This window comes from Esox lucius, chromosome 3, assembly GCF_011004845.1.
Source record: "Esox lucius isolate fEsoLuc1 chromosome 3, fEsoLuc1.pri, whole genome shotgun sequence".
NCBI classification, from domain to species: Eukaryota; Metazoa; Chordata; class Actinopteri; order Esociformes; family Esocidae; genus Esox; species Esox lucius.
This window is the reverse complement of record NC_047571.1, coordinates 1762410-1778704: the sequence shown is the minus strand read 5'-3', so window position 1 is coordinate 1778704 and position 16295 is coordinate 1762410.

Here is a 16295-nt window from a genome sequence, read left to right as displayed (position 1 = left end):
TGCCAAATATTTTTTAGGATTTTTTTTACATTATACATTCAGGTTAAGAAGAAAAAAAACAGTAAACAAATAAATAAACTGGCATAAGTAATCATAACAGTAGTAATAACAACAAAAATACATGACAGAGTAAAAATTAAGTGGGAAAAATAAATATATAAATAGATTCTCATCAGCAAATAATGAAAATCTGAAAAATACTTAGTTAGACAAACAAAGTAATAAGTGCACTTAATTCCCAATATTTATGTAAATGAAAACTATTTGCTGAAAAGGGTATACATACTTCTATAACATATATTTTTTTTCTTTGGCAGATATCAGCAAATCCCGGGAAGAACCACCGGTGCAGCCAATGATGAACATATACCCAAGAACTCTGATGGGGGACCGGAGGAGGAGCTTAAAGGCAGCCTGGTACCAAATCCACCCTTGAATATTCCATACAATCAGACTCTGTGTTTTGTTATGCCTGCAGGCATTTTAGCCCTCCCAAAGTCTCAGAAACGGTATTTGATTCAAAATTGGGGTTTAACAATTGGAAGAAGGCAACTTACAAACAGGGGGGATTTGCAATTCATACAAGGTCTGAGCGGCACAAACAAGCAATGATTACATGGAGAGACTATCAGAAAGCTATAAAAAGTAATGCAACACTGGTAAATGCTCTAAACAAGGAACACAACAAACAGGTTCAAGAAAATCAGGACTATATTAAAACAATAGGAGAAATACTACTACTTACAGCCACACAAAATATTGCACAAAGAAGACACGATGAGTCTGTAGAGTCAGATAATAAAGGGAACTTCATGGCAATCTTAGAAACAATAGCTAAGCATGATAAAACTGTGCAAAAAAGGTTGACTTCCATTCATAATGCAAAATATATCAGAATGATGTTCTGAGTTATTTGGCAGACATGGTTCGAAGTAAAATTATAGAAGAAGTGAAAGACAGTGAGGTCTATAGCATAATGGCAAATGAAACAAAAGATGTAAAAAAAAGGAGCCGATATCTCTAGTACTCAGGTACTATTTCAGTGGAGCTGTCCATGAGAGCTTTCTCCACTTTGAATCGGCTGATCGACTGGATGCAGCAGGGCTTACTGACAAAATCATACACATATTAGAAAGTCATGGTCTTGAATACAAAAACAACCTAGTAGACCAAGCATATGACGGTGCTTCAGTTATGAGTGGGAAGCATTCAGGTGTCCAGGCACGCATTAAAGAACAAGCAAAGCATGCTTTTTACATCCACTGCAATGCACACTGTCTGAATTTAGTTTTAGTGGATACAGTCAAAGCTATCCCTGAGGTAGGAGAGTTCTTTTCCTTACTAGAAAGACTGTAAGTCTTCACATCTGGGTCATATGTGAATCAAAAATGGCTTAGCATACAGAAAGAAATGTACCCAGGTGCACCGGCTTCAGAGGCTAAGTGACACTCGCTGGGCATGTCGATATATGGCTCTACATACTATTAGGGATAGATTGCCTGCCATTAAGCGAGTCTTGCAAGACATAGTCCAAGAACACAGTGGTGACAGATCTGTTGAGGCTAGAGGTCTGCTTGCACAGATAGATTTACAGTTCATTGTGTGCCTTGTTACCCTCCATAAAGTGTTTGTCGAAGCAACATTTCTCTCAGATATGCTACAGTCTTCATCACTTGACATATCAAAGGCTGTTGATTTAGTTGAAGCCTTAGTTCAGACTTTGAATGACTACAGGGATGAGTGTTGAACACAGCTAAGCAATATGATACTGCAATACAGCCCCCTGCAAAACGACCAAAAAAGCTGAGCTCTCAATTGTACTGTGTACTCAGTACAGTGGGTCAGAGTTCAGATTCAGAATGAGAAAAAGACAGTTTTCGTTCAACCCTTTTCTACCCTGTTTTAGATCAGATGCTCAATGAGCTTAACAGAAAGTTTTCTAGCAAAAACTGTGAAATAATGACTGGCATCCAAACTCTAAACCCTACAAGTGATGTGTTTCTCAAAGAAAACTCCCTGTTTCCATTTGCTAGAATGTATGAATCAAATATTGAGGACTTGGGGTAAGAACTACATCAGTTCAGAAGAATTTTAGAAAGGAAAATACAGAGTGGCATGCAGAAGCCCTCCAGTGTAGTAGAGCTGGCATTATTCATTGAACCTTATAAAGAAGTTTTCTTTGAGCTCTTTAAACTATGCAAGATAGCTGTTTCAATCCCTGTTAGTACTGCATCTTGTGAACTGAGTTTTTCTGCACTAAAGCTGGTGAAAATCTATCTCAGGTCCACAATGTCAGATGAAGCAATTTAGGTGTTCTAAGTATTTAGTCAAGGAGGGCAAAGGCCTTAAATCTAGATGAATTTGCTGATCTTTTTGCAAAAAAACACAAAAATCGTAGAATACAGTTAATGTGACTGAATATGTAATGCAAATGTAAAAATAATTTAAATGCAAGTTACTGTGACTGATACTGAATATGTAATGCAAATGTAAAAATATAATGGAAATGCAATTACAGTTACTGTGACTAATACTGAATATGTAATGCAAAATGTAAAAATAATTAAAATGCAAATAGTTACTGTGACTGATACTGAATATGTAATGCAAATGTAAAAATATATTGTAAATGCAATTACAGTTACTGTGACTAATACTGAATATGTAATGCAAATGTAAAAAATGTAATGGAAATGCAAATTCATTGTTGAATGATTATATCCATGGTATTTTGCCTGTTAATGCCTGCAGTGCAGAAAATGATATGACAAAAATAAGGTCTAAATGTAACTGGCCCCTCTTACAGTACACCTGGCCCCAGCCTGGCCCCCCCAGTTGAAATGGTCTAGAACCGCCACTGGTTTGTATTTCAAGTGACTGGTATTTCATCATGAGACATTTCCATTTGGTATATATTCAAATGAATGGGTCGTGATTATCTCACAGTTTCAGACCAAAGCAACAGAAGCACTGAATTTGAATATACGAGAAGGGAGTGAACATTTCTGGTGGATGAAAAGGACAGTAGGCTACAAAAGAAATCATCACTGTTGCTCATTGTTCAGATGCGTGTGATATCTGATTCCCAAAAAAGTTTCTCAAAATTATTGAGAGAGGCTGCCAACCGCCTTGGTGATGCCGTATGGACTCATCCAGGACAGCCTGGCTTGCACATCCATTTGACTCAGGTAAGAGCTTTAGGTCAAGTTGAACATCATTACTTTTATATTATGTACAGTGGGGAGAATAAGTATTTGATACACTGCCCATTTTTCAGGTTTTTCCACTTACAAAGCATGTAGAAGTCTGTAATTGTTATCATAGGTACTCTTCAAATGTGAGTGACGGAATCTAAAACATGATTTGTAAGTAATTAATTAGCATTTTATTGCATGACATAAGTATTTGATACATCAGAAAAGCAGAACTTAATGTTTGGTACAGAAACCTATGTTTGCAATTACAGAGATAATATGTTTCCTGTAGTTCTTGACCAGGGTTGCACACTCTGCAACAGGGATTTTGGCCCACTCTTCCAGACAGACCTTCTCCAGATCCTTCAGGTTTCGTGGCTGTCGCTGGGCAATACAGACTTTCAGCTCCCTCCAAAGATTTTCTATTGGGTTCAGGTCTGGAGATTGGCTAGGCCACTCCAGGACCTTGAGATGCTTCTTACGGAGCCACTCCTTAGTTGCCCTGGCTGTGTGTTTCGGGTTGTCCATCTTCAATGCTCTTACTGAGGGAAGGAGGTTGTTGGCCAATATCTCGTGATACATGGCCCCATCCATCCTCTCCTCAATACGGTGCAGTCGTCCTGTCCCCTTTGCAGAAAAGCATCCCCAAGGAATGATGTTTCCACCTCCATGCTTCATGGTTGCGATGGTGTTCTTGGGGTTGTAGTCATCCTTCTTCCTCCAAACACGGCGAGTGGAGTTTAGACCAAGAAGCTCTATTTTTGTCTCATCAGACCACATGACCTTCTCCCATTCCTCCTCTGGATCATCCAGATGGTCATTGGCAAACTTCAGATGGGCCTGGACATGCACTGGCTTGAGCAAGGGGACCTTGCGTGCGCTGCAGGATTTTAATCCATGACGGCGTAGTGTTTTACTAATGGTTTTCTCTGAGACTGTGGTCCCAGTGCTCTTCAGGTCATTGACCAGGTCCTGCCATTTAGTTCTAGGCTGATCCCTCACCTTCCTCATGATCATTGATACACCACGAGGTGAGAGCTTTCATGGAGCCCCAGACCAAGGGAGTTTGACCGTCATCTTGAACTTCTTCCATTTTCTAATAATTGCGCCAACAGTTGTTGCCTTCTCACCAAGCTACTTGCCTATTGTCCTGTAGCCCATCCTAGCCTTGTGCAGGTCTACAATTGTGTCCCTGATGTCTTTACACAGCCCTCTGGTCTTGGCCATTGTGGAGAAGTTGGAGTCTGTTTGATTGAATGTGTGGACAGGTGTCTTTTATACAGGTAACGAGTTCAAACAGGTGCAGGTAATAAAGTTAAATGAAATGTTAGCTACAGTAGCTAGCTACAGTCCCAATGTAGCTACTACTTGTGTGTTGTTGGCATTTGTTTTTGCTAAATAACAGTAAAGTAACCTCATGTTTGCTAAGTTAGTCTCATACCTAATCATTTGTAATAATAAATGCTACCAGTAACGTGTATCTTGTTAGTTAATCAAGGTAAACAAGTGCAACAGGTCCGTAGCTACCAATAAATCACGTATTTGTTAAATTCCGTCCATACGATAGTTGCTTGCAATACTGATATAGCCTAAATTGATATAGCCAATTGCATGCTGACTAGTTCACAGATTACTCAGTTTTTTTATGTTCACCACTAGGATATGCAGTACCGGCCAAAGGTTTGGACACACCTTCTCATTCAATGCGTTTCCTTTATTTTCATCACTATTTACATTGTAGATTCTCACTGAAGGCATCAAAACTATGAATGAACACGTGGAATTATGTACTTAACAAAAAAGTGTGAAATAACTGAAAACGTGTCTTATATTCTAGTTTCTTCAAAGTAGTCACCCTTTGCTCTGATTTGCACACTCTTAGCATTATCTTGATGAGCTTCAAGAGGTAGTCACCTGAAATGGTTTTCAAACAGTCTTGAAGGAGTTTTTGCCTTCATTCTGCGGTCCAACTCACCCCAAACCATCTTGATTGGGTTCAGGTCCGGTGACTGTGGACTCCAGATCATCTGGCGCAGCAATCCATCACTCTCCTTCTTGGTCAAATAGCCCTTACACAGCCTGGAGGTGTGTTTGGGGTCATTGCCCTGTTAAAAAAAAAATGATGGAAAAAAAAAATGATGGTCCAACTAAACGCAAACCGGATGGGATGGCATGTTGCTGCAGGATGCTGTGGTAGCCATGCTGGTTCAGTATGCTTTCAATTTTGAATAAATCCCCAACAGTGTCACCAGCAAAGCACCCCCACACCATCACACCTCCTCCTCCATGCTTCACGGTGGGAACCAGGCATGTAGAATCCATCCGCTTACCTTTTCTGCGTCACACAAAGAGATACAAAAATATCTCAAATTTGGACTCATCAGACCAAAGCACAGATTTCCACTGGTCTAATGTCCATTCCTTGTGTTTCTTGGCCCAAAAAAATCTCTTCTGCTTGTTGCCTCTCCTTAGCAGTGGATTCCTAGCGGCTACTTGACCATGAAACTCCTGATTCGCGCAGTCTCCTCTTAACAGTTTTTCTAGAGATGTGTCCTGCTGCTAGAACTCTGTGTGGCATTCAGCTGGTCTCTAATCTGAGCTGCTGTTAACCTGCGATTTCTGAGGCTGGTGACTTGGATGAACTTATCCTCAGCAGCAGAGGTGACTCTTGGTCTTCCTTTCTTGGGGCGGTCCTCATGAAAGCCAGTTTCGTTGTGGCGCTTGATGGTTTTTGCGACTGCACTTGGGGACACATTCAAAGTTAGCAACATTTTCCGGACTGACTGATCTTCTTTTGTTAAAGTAATGATGGCCACTTGTTTCTCTTTACTTAGCTGATTGGTTCTTGCCATAATATGAATTCTAACAGTTGTCCAATAGGGCTGTCGGCTGTGTATCAACCTGACTTCTGCACAACACAACTGATGGTCCCAACCCCATTAATAAGGGAAAAAATTCCACTAATTAACCCTGACAAAGCACACCTGTGAAGTGAAAACCATTTCAGGTGACTACCTAATGAAGCTCATTGAGAGAACACCAAGGGTTTGCAGCGCTATCAAAAAACAAAGGGTGGCTACTTTGAGGAATCTAAAATATAAGACATGTTTTCAGTTATTTCACACTTTTTTGTTAAGTATTCCATATGTGTTCATTCATAGTTTTGATGCCTTCAGTGAGAATCTACAATGTAAATAGTCATGAAAATAAAGATAACGCATTGAATGAGAAGGTGTGTCCAAACTTTTGGCCTTTACTAGATGTACCAGGCTAAGTGAAGAAAAAGCGTTTCCCACTAACTGTTGATCATCCTGTAGCTCAGGGGTGTCAAACTCATTTTAGCTCAGGGGCCACATGGAGGAAAATCTATTCCCAAATGGGCCGGACCAGTAAAATCATGGTATATATATATAACTTAAAAACAACAACTTCAGATTGTTTTCTTTGTTTTAATACGATCAACATAAAACATAAAGCTGGAGCCTGAGGACAGTGTGTCCAAAATAGTACAAGCACAACATCACTATTAATCATAAAACACCAAGTTATTTGAAAATTCTGAGGACAAAGAACACACAAACACACAATGCCTCAGTGATTCACAGAAATATATCACAGATCACAGAACTATATCAGGGTGTCTCATGCAGCACTTTAAGTGGGGTTGCATATTTTATTTGACTCCTGATACCTGGCATCTTTTAGCTTTCACCAGCGCATCAATATCAGGTGTCAAATCCTGAGTGGCAGCCAAGCGCAGCTTTGTTTTATTTATGCTCATTACAGAGAAAACTTGCTCACAAAGATATGTGGTTCCAAACATGCCGAACAGTTTTGCAGCGAGGGCTGTCAATTTGGGGTAACCTGGCAAGATATTCTGATATAATGTGTCCAAGACAGCTGTGGCAAATTTGCCCTTCAAATCCGAATCACACTACAAGTCTATTAGTTCAAGTTGGATGTTGACGGGCAGATCAGAGGGATTCACGGTGAATGGCGAGCAAAAAACGTTGTCTTTCTCCAGTTCACCAAAAATCTGAAAGCGTTGCTCAAATTCCTGTAACAGTCCCATTATTTTTTTCTTTGAACCGCTTCCTGTCTGCCACATGTTGGGTCACGCACACATTTTTCAGACAGGGGAAGTGAGCTGCATCACCACCGGCAAGTTGGGGCAACCCACAATGACAGCTTCAACTTGAAAGAACGTATGCTGTCATATTACTGCTTGACAACTTTTTTGCGCCCTTGCAGCTGTTTGTTCAAGTTATTCAGGTGCTCTGTAACATCCACCATAAATGTAAGGTCCTGCATCCATTCTGCAGAATGAAATTCTAACACTGGTTTGCCCTTTTCTTCCATGAACTGTTCAATTTCTTCTCGTAAATCAAAGAAACGCCTCAGCACAGCACCTCGGCTTACCCATCTTACCTCAGTGTGCTATGGCAGGCCATAGATGTGGTCTTTCTCTCTGAGAAGGCTGTCAAACTGACGGTGATTCAGGCTTTTGGATAGGATGAAATTAACAGTTTGGATGACTACCTTCATGATGTTATCCATCTTTAATTACTTGCAACACAAATCCTCCTAGTGCAAAATACAGTGAAATGTCCAAAAATCACGTCCTCCATTTGCAGATTGCACTCTCTCTCTGAACTTTGTCACAACGCCTGCTATTTTCCCGATCATTGAGGGCGCAACATCTGTAGCCAGGCTGACAATGCGGGACCAGTCCACTCCGACCCTGTCCAGCGCGCTGACGAGTGCGGTGAAAATATCAGCTGCTGTTGTTGTATCTATCATTGGCACCAACTCCACGAACTCCTCGGTGACGGTCAATGTGTCATCAACTCCGCAGATGAAAATGCCCAGTTGTGCAACATCTGTAATGTCCAAATCCACTGAAAGATCGGAAATCCTGTCTGCAACTGTGTTTCTTGTCAGGCTGATAGTTGCAAAAGCCTGGCGCTTTTCAGGGCACACAATCTCTGCTGCCTTCATCATGCATATTTTTACAAATTCACCCTCACTAAATGGTTTTGAAGCCATTGCGATTTCATTAGCAATGAGGTAGCTAGCTTTCACTGCAGCGTCACTGATGTCTTGGCTTTGTGTAAACACAGACTGCTGTTTCTTCAGACCCGCCAACAGTTAATTCACCTTTCTACTCTGCTGTCCTTGAAAGTTGTCATATTTGTCGGCATGAAGACTGACATAGTGGTGACGAAGGTTATATTCTTTCAGCACTGCAACATGCTGTGAACACACCAAACATACAGCTTTCCCATTCAGTTCTGTGAATAAATAGGAGGATGACCATTTTTCTTGGAACACTCTGCACTCTGCGTCCACATTTCTCTTTTTTGACAGAGACATATTGGGGCAATGAGGGTGTCAAAGCAAATAATGTTAAAAGTAGAAGCCGTAATAAATATTGTGGGCAAAACAAAGTAGCTCATCCGGACTGGCTGCACTTGCTTGACCTACTTGCTCTGCCTCGGAATAAACAGTTTGCTTACTTAACACAATTGCCATTGACATCCAGTGGACGCAATTGGAACAGCAGTTTCTCTTATTTAAAAATTGCAGCTAATTTTTATACTTTACAAAATCATCTTGCGGGCCGGATTAAACCCGTTTCCGGGCCTGATCCGGCCCGCAGGCCGTACGTTTGACCACAGTGTAGCTGGTCAATCGGCACCATTGGAGGTGTGACAGGCAATAATATTCAGCATGGCAGGTAGCCTAACCACCAACCCTTCTGTATAAGGAATGGAGGCTGACGGTGAAAGCTTAGTTTACACAACATGCATGTACTGCTTTTATTATAAAGGTTGCCTTGTGGGAAAGATCAGGATATCAGGCCAGACTCCAATTTCTCTTACTACAAGTGTGTTTGAAAGACAGAAGTAAAGAAGGGGATTGACTTGGATTCTCCTTTACCTATAACTGTAGAGCATATGATTAGTTGAATATTAGTGAGAAACTGAAGAACTACTGTCTATATGTCTATGGAAGTTCTCTGCATCCCACTGCTGGCTTTTGCCTCTGAAGCTAAGCAAGGTCAGGCCTGGTCGGCCCTGGGATGGGAGACTACATGTTGCTTAAGTGTCCTGCACAGGGTGCTGTGATTTGGATTGGATGTTAAATGGGTGTCCAGACTGTTTGTGGTCACCATAGGTCCCATGTCACTGTAAGAGAAGCAGGGTTTACCAGTGTGATGGCAAAATGTCATCTCATAACAGCATGGCCAACTAACCATCCCCAGCTTCCAATTGGTCCATCTTCTCTCCTTAACCTGTAACTATTTCCCAGGTTGATTCTCTAAATTATAATTTGTTCTCAGGCAACTTGTGGTACAATAACAGGCAGATAAAATAAAAAACTGACCTACTTATCAAAACATCTTTAATTCATCTGTCTAAATCGCTCTATATCTCTTTACTGTGTCTTTCCATCCCGTCAGTCACCACAACTGTCATATCTTGTTTTTTTCAGGACTCTGATGTTGCTGACCACCAAAGGACAGACAAGGCCAATTGCAACGGTACTGGCACTGAAAGATATTAACAAAGCAATATCTCCGCTCACATCACCCAGTATTTGGAGGAAACAGGAGAGAGTAGGCTGGGTTTTAGAGTTGTTTTCTAGTTAAGATTCTCCATGTATCATGGTATACATATCACTGCCTTTAAGCAAGGTACCTAATCTTAAATACTACTGTAAATTGCTCTGTATAATAGTGTCTGGTAAAATACTCAAATTTTTATATTTGTACAGATTAACAGTGGGTGGGATGATGAATGCCAAATAAAAAGGGCCTTGCTGCTTATGGAAATTTGGTAATCACCAGACAAACAAGTAATAACCAGACAAACTGTACAGTATCAGTTTTGTTGTCACTCACCTGACTCAATGTTTGCCATTCTTTAGCTCAACGTCTTTCCAGGTTGGCCTCGAGCCCCACCCGCTGTCCCCAATTCTGGCCATCATTGTTCTGGATCATGATGTTTCACTCTGGGCCCAGACTGCTGAGAACACTACTGGGCTAAACATCTTCAAAAAAGCATGCCACTTATCCTTCTACTAATGCCAAACATGCATCTGAGTATTTAAATATTCTATAACATTACTTGGATACTGCATACCACATAGTCTCCAACCCCCCCATTTCAGTCCTTAATTTTTATGATGCAATAGTTTTTGCTGGGGGACAAGGGTCAGTCAGAATTCTGAGGTATCCTTTTCAATCTAAGGAACGGTAATAACTGTGGTGTTCTGTTGAATCTTAAGAGAACCTAAGTCCTTGGACTGTGTTTTAGGATTGCCTGGCCTGATGTCTCCTAGCTGTCCCTGCTCAAAGTCTACCTGGTCGTGTTTCAGATCTACCCAGTGATGATTGGCCACCTAGTAACCCCTGTCTTCGTCCACCTGGTTGTGCAGCTGATCTGGATTCTCACTAAAGACTCAGCACACCTGTATTTACTGACCAGCCAGTAATCGGACCATGCAAAAATATTGGCCCTAAAAGGTCATATATTCTTATAAATATCCCCCAGCACAGCCGAAGTGTACCCCTTAAAGTCTGGCTGCTCTCTAAGTATGTTCCTAGGTCTCATTCCCACTAGCGTTTTTAAATTGTCACTGTGCACCAATTACTTTTGTGTATATGGACTTTGTGACAACTGGCAATGCAAAAAGGGTTTTATAAAATTAATCTGATGAACAGATAACACCAGTGGATGAGTGGAACAACATATAACCCACCGAAAATACAGTCTTTATTCCAGAAATAAATCCTCATGCTTTGATTTGTATTAAACACTGATACAACCTTACAGCATGAATATTTACAGATGACAAAGGAGAATCACTTGATAATACACACAGAAACTACAGCAAAATCAATGTTCAATTTGAAATCAGTGCTGACAATCTTTCAAGCAGTAGATGAACACAATTTACCAGGAATGCATTGGGTGGACAGCTTGGCAGAATTTCTGATGAAACAGAAGACCAGCCTGACCCTCATCAAACAGTAAAATGTTTTATGTTGTAGTCATGTTGCAGTTTTTTATATATATATGACAATCACATGAATACCTGGACCTGTATAGCGCACACACTTTTTGGGGTCATGATTTGTCCTTAGAATCTAACATCAGCAACATTGCCAGACTAAAAACATAAAATAGAAAATAAGAATGGCCACCAGGAGGAATCTGTGAGAATGTCAACACCTGCCTGAAACTGCAGTGGCCCGAATAAAACAAAAAATCTGAGGAATATTGTCTACTACCATGTTGCTGTGTTGCTTTGCTTGATTAACTGTTATTTCTGAGAACTGAGAATGTATATTTAATTATAGGTCTACACACATTAATCTCTCTTTTTGTAAATTGTAATTATTTTAACTGAAATACAAACATAGCAGTTGATTACAACAATTAAGTTAACATTTATGTTGGCTAATTGCAGACTTTTACCAAGCCAACATTACCTATTGCGTCATTGATGCTACTTTTCTGCCTGAATATTTCCTTAAGACTGCATCTGTTTTTATCAATAAAATCTTCTTAAAATAAAAAAAGAAATTACTTTTACCACTGGATTTCTTTCATAAATTACAATATGCCACACTACACATACAATTCAAGTGTTTAACATTGCATGTTTACACGAAAGACATTTAGTTTGTTTAATTGGCAATAGGCTACACATTAAACCCATGATTGTTTCATAAAAATATTCAGAGGTCAATAACGATTGATTTTTCTAGTTTCAAATTAAATGGCATTTGATCAGACCTTGTAATTTTTTTATTTCCTGTATGGGCTTAAGTCGACAAATTACTGTGAATTACTCCACATTAACGCTAGGAGAAAGAAGGGACAAACTGAGACAAAGCGCCTGTTAAAATATTTGCATTGTCACATGCCCAATCAGTTATTAGGAATAGGAAGTAAAAAAATTATAATTAGTCTCCAAATAGTTTTTAATTCCAATAACAGAACAATGTAAAATGCTACACCTATTTATGAAAAGTCATGAAAGGAGGGTGTAGCTTTCAAAATGGAATTTTCCAAATCAATTGCATTGACAAATAAATAAAAGTTAGACTACAACAGTCAGGTAAAGCAGGCCTGACAATTTAGTTTTGATGAAATAATGACAAAAAAGCAATCTAGCAATCTACATTTTTTTAAATAATGCCCCATAATGTACCCTAATTTCACAACATTATTATTTAAAAGACAAGCGTGTTTCAGTCACTTATGTCTTATCAAGTCGGCCAATATGGCCGTTAAAATTCCAGAGTTCTGGACATATGTTTTAAATAGCCATACTGTGTAATACTGTACATTTCAATAAAACACAAACTCTATGATCTAACAAATATGTTTAATTTAAATTAGCAGAATTACCTCCCCAGAGGCATTGCTAGGAAAACAATACATTCCGGGCTTAGAACCCCAACCCACCATATGGCCTAAGATTGTTGTGATGCTATATTATAGGCTTAGATAATTTACTGAACCTCGTTTGCTGGCCTCAGTAGCACCATCACTGTAATTTTTTTGAACCGTCCGGGTTGTGTCTGCTTCGCGTTGGACATTTCGGAGTCGCATGTAAGAGTTGCTGCTTTTGGTTCTCGCGCCAACCTGAGTCACATGACTCAGTAATGTCTTATTGTGAGTGTGAGCAGAGGCTCGCTGTTTTCTTGTGATACTGTAGTGAGCAGAGGCTCATTGTTTTCGTGGCAAGAGATCAGGCTATTTAATATGCTATTGATATATTTACTTACACGCCCAAACGGTTTTTCCACTTCTTGGAGCAGGTAAGCCGGTAGGTACGGGGCTGCAGCACCATCTTCCCCACCAACCTTGAGCCTTTCATACTCTCCCTGCTCACCGACTGGGCACTCGAGTGGGCAGGGAAAATATGGGAGAGAGGGGACCTCCCTTGTGGTTCCGCGGAGGTGTTCCTCAGGCTTCTGCAAGGGGAATTTGGCATGACTGCGCCCCCCTGCTGCCCAGTGTTCGCCGCAGCCGCCAGCTCCCCCTGCTGCCCAATGTTCGCCACAGCCGCCAGCTCCCCCTGTTGCCCAGTGTTCGCCGCAGCCGCCAGCTCCCCCTTCTGCCCAGTGTTGTCGCAGCCACCAGCTCCCCCTGCTGCCCAGTGTTCGCCGCAGCCGCCAGCTCCCCCTGCTGCTCAGTTTATGCCTGCATTTGCAATGCATTTCCATGCGGCAGTGTGTTTTGGGTCATTGTCTGAATTCGAAGAAAATATATTGAAATATATGTTAGCGTACTTATGTTAGCGTACTGTAAGTCAGTGTAAAATAATACATATGAAGAGGTGTAGACATAACATAATATGGGTGTTATAGCCTATATGCCTATACCTTGAAAGAAACTATGTTGTCCCAGAAAAACATCTCTGATGTAGGGTCCAACACATCCCTTGTTGGACCCTTCTTTCTTCTTCAAAAAACTCTTGAGCCATAACGAGTGTACATTATTGTTATTAATTTAGAACAATTTTAGTCTAAAAATGTGGGCAAAAATATATAATTTAGCATTTAATTAGCTGTAGCCTTAATTAAACGTACCTACGAAAATCACATACAGTCGAGAAATTACCGCCCACACAGTTTGAGTGGATGCTTGAGAGACGGCTTGTTTGGTCTTCTACCATGTTTTCTAGAGCAATTTTTTGCAAATTGCTCAAGGGCAACTGTGGTTTCATCGGTAAAGATGACATAATTGAATTTCTCATGACTTTCGATCCATGCCTGGGTCTGCAGGACACAAAGTTGTTTGTTTTACGAATCACTGGATCAAAATTGCAGCCTTAATCTGTTCAATTAACTCAATCGAAATCAAGGTCATGGTGCAAAGTAGCCAAAAGTGCAATGTTTAAGACTCTAAAAGGCTGAGGGGAATACTGTATTTATGGCATATTCAAACTTTTGAACCCTCTCCTTCTACCCAAAACCCCACCTCAACACAATTTAATTCATAAAAGGGGGTGTTTAAGTTTAGAGGTAAAAAGGCACTTTTCCTTCTGCATGTGATCAATATTGATCAACAGTGGGGTCGTTAGTCCTGGGCGTTCGGGGCTATAGCCCCGGATCTCACATTAAATTAATTCACATTTAACCACAAAAAGCATGGCTTGACGGTGATGCTGCTGAGGAACATGCAAATTGGTATGCTAATTATGCCAAACGGCATTCAGCTCTGGTGGACAATGGGGGTAAAAAAAGTATTGGCGGTTCTAGTGTTAATCCGCCAACAGTCCATGGCACTACTCAGGCAGCTGCTAATGGTACCCATATGCTAATGACCCCTCACTGAATGCATGAGGTCAATGGATGAATGTGTGATACACCCATGTGAATGATAGAGCTTTGATTGAATTAACTTACAAATGAAATGCAAGATTTCCAGATGTCACAAACTAATGTAGGCCTACTATAAAAAAAAACCTTAAGGCTGTGGTTAGAACAGCACATATTTCAGCACAAAGGACACTTGGTTAGGTAAAGTGGGACACTAAATTATGATTAAAATGAACTATTAGACACATGAGAAAAGTAGATTTTTTTTTTAACTGAATTCATGTGTACAATAAATATAATTACATACAGATATCATATAATCAAAATATAATGTATTAAACGTTTTGGGTTTGTGAGTACCATAAAGGCAAAATGTATTAAAATGAAACTAAACCTGGGCCCGGTTTCCCGATAGCGTAGGACTTAGGATGGTTTAACATAAAATAATAGTAGCAGTACGATGCAGGCTTTCAGACTCGTGAACGGTTAATTTATAACACTTTCTTAATTAACCTATTTCTTGTTTTACGTACTTCACAAAAACAGTGAAGTGCCTGTTAAGATTGGTTAATATGGACTAACGAGTGGTCTGGAGCACTAATTAACGAGCAGTGTTACGTGCCTCTTAAGTTACGATGCTTTCGGGAAATGCACTGATAAAATAACGAGGCACTTATGTACATCTTACGATCATCTTTGTGCTTTGGGAAACCAAGCCCTGATCAAATGAGTTAGTTCTACTGTTTGGCCGAACGCTCTGAAGTCCTGTTGAAATTAACATAATGCTCCCTGCGAACATTGTACTCCCTGCGGTTGAATGCGAATTAACATAACAATGAGAATGAAGTGTAATGTTAGTTGATCAATGTTGAACACATGCAGGTGGACAAAATCAGTTTTACCTCTAAACTTTGTATTGCAAACTTATTCATGAAATACATTAAGGGCTTAGCACCCGCTGTTGAGATAAATGTAGTTTAAATAATGCTGATTTAATAACCATGTATTCTTATGTTTTTGTTTTATTAAATTGTATGCTGCAGCCAGGTTAGGGAAAATGATTGAATACAATAACCATAAAAAGTTTAGAACTCCATACATTACACTTAGCCACACTCACTCAGACTTTACACCTGGCTCAGATAGAGAGACAGGATTAAAACCCCACAATTAACATACAAATGAAACTGCCGCACAACTATACAGCACAAAGAGACCTTCTGTCTCCAGCCCCCTGATGATCTAGTCTAGGTTAGGACAATAGAATGTAAATTACTGTAACCTGGTTAAGATTTCACACCTGTATGCAAATAACCTGTTGATCTATGACCGAGAGTAAGAGGATGGCCTTCTTCATGGTACAGCGAAAGTAAAGAGATTCGTCCAACATGTCACCATGCCAACAAAGAACCAATAAGGATGGGTTTTACTCACGAGAGTGAATAGTAACCGCCCCTGTGGCGGGAGTATTAAAACCAATGTTCGATCTTGATTCGGGGCGAATATTTTGTGGAAGCTCGAGGGTTGAGCAAATATTTGACCGCTGCAGTGTATTTCATGTATTTTGACTTATCAATTCATATTAATAAATCTTTGTGCTAAATTTCCATTTGGACCGGAGCCTCGTCCTTCTTCAGAAATTCTGGTACACGAAAAATTCTGGTACACCGCCCAACCCCCTTTCCCCAGGGGAGACTTCTTTGCCACGTGTTTTTCAGGGATTTGTTGTGATGCTGTGTGTTATTCTAACCACCCTCTTA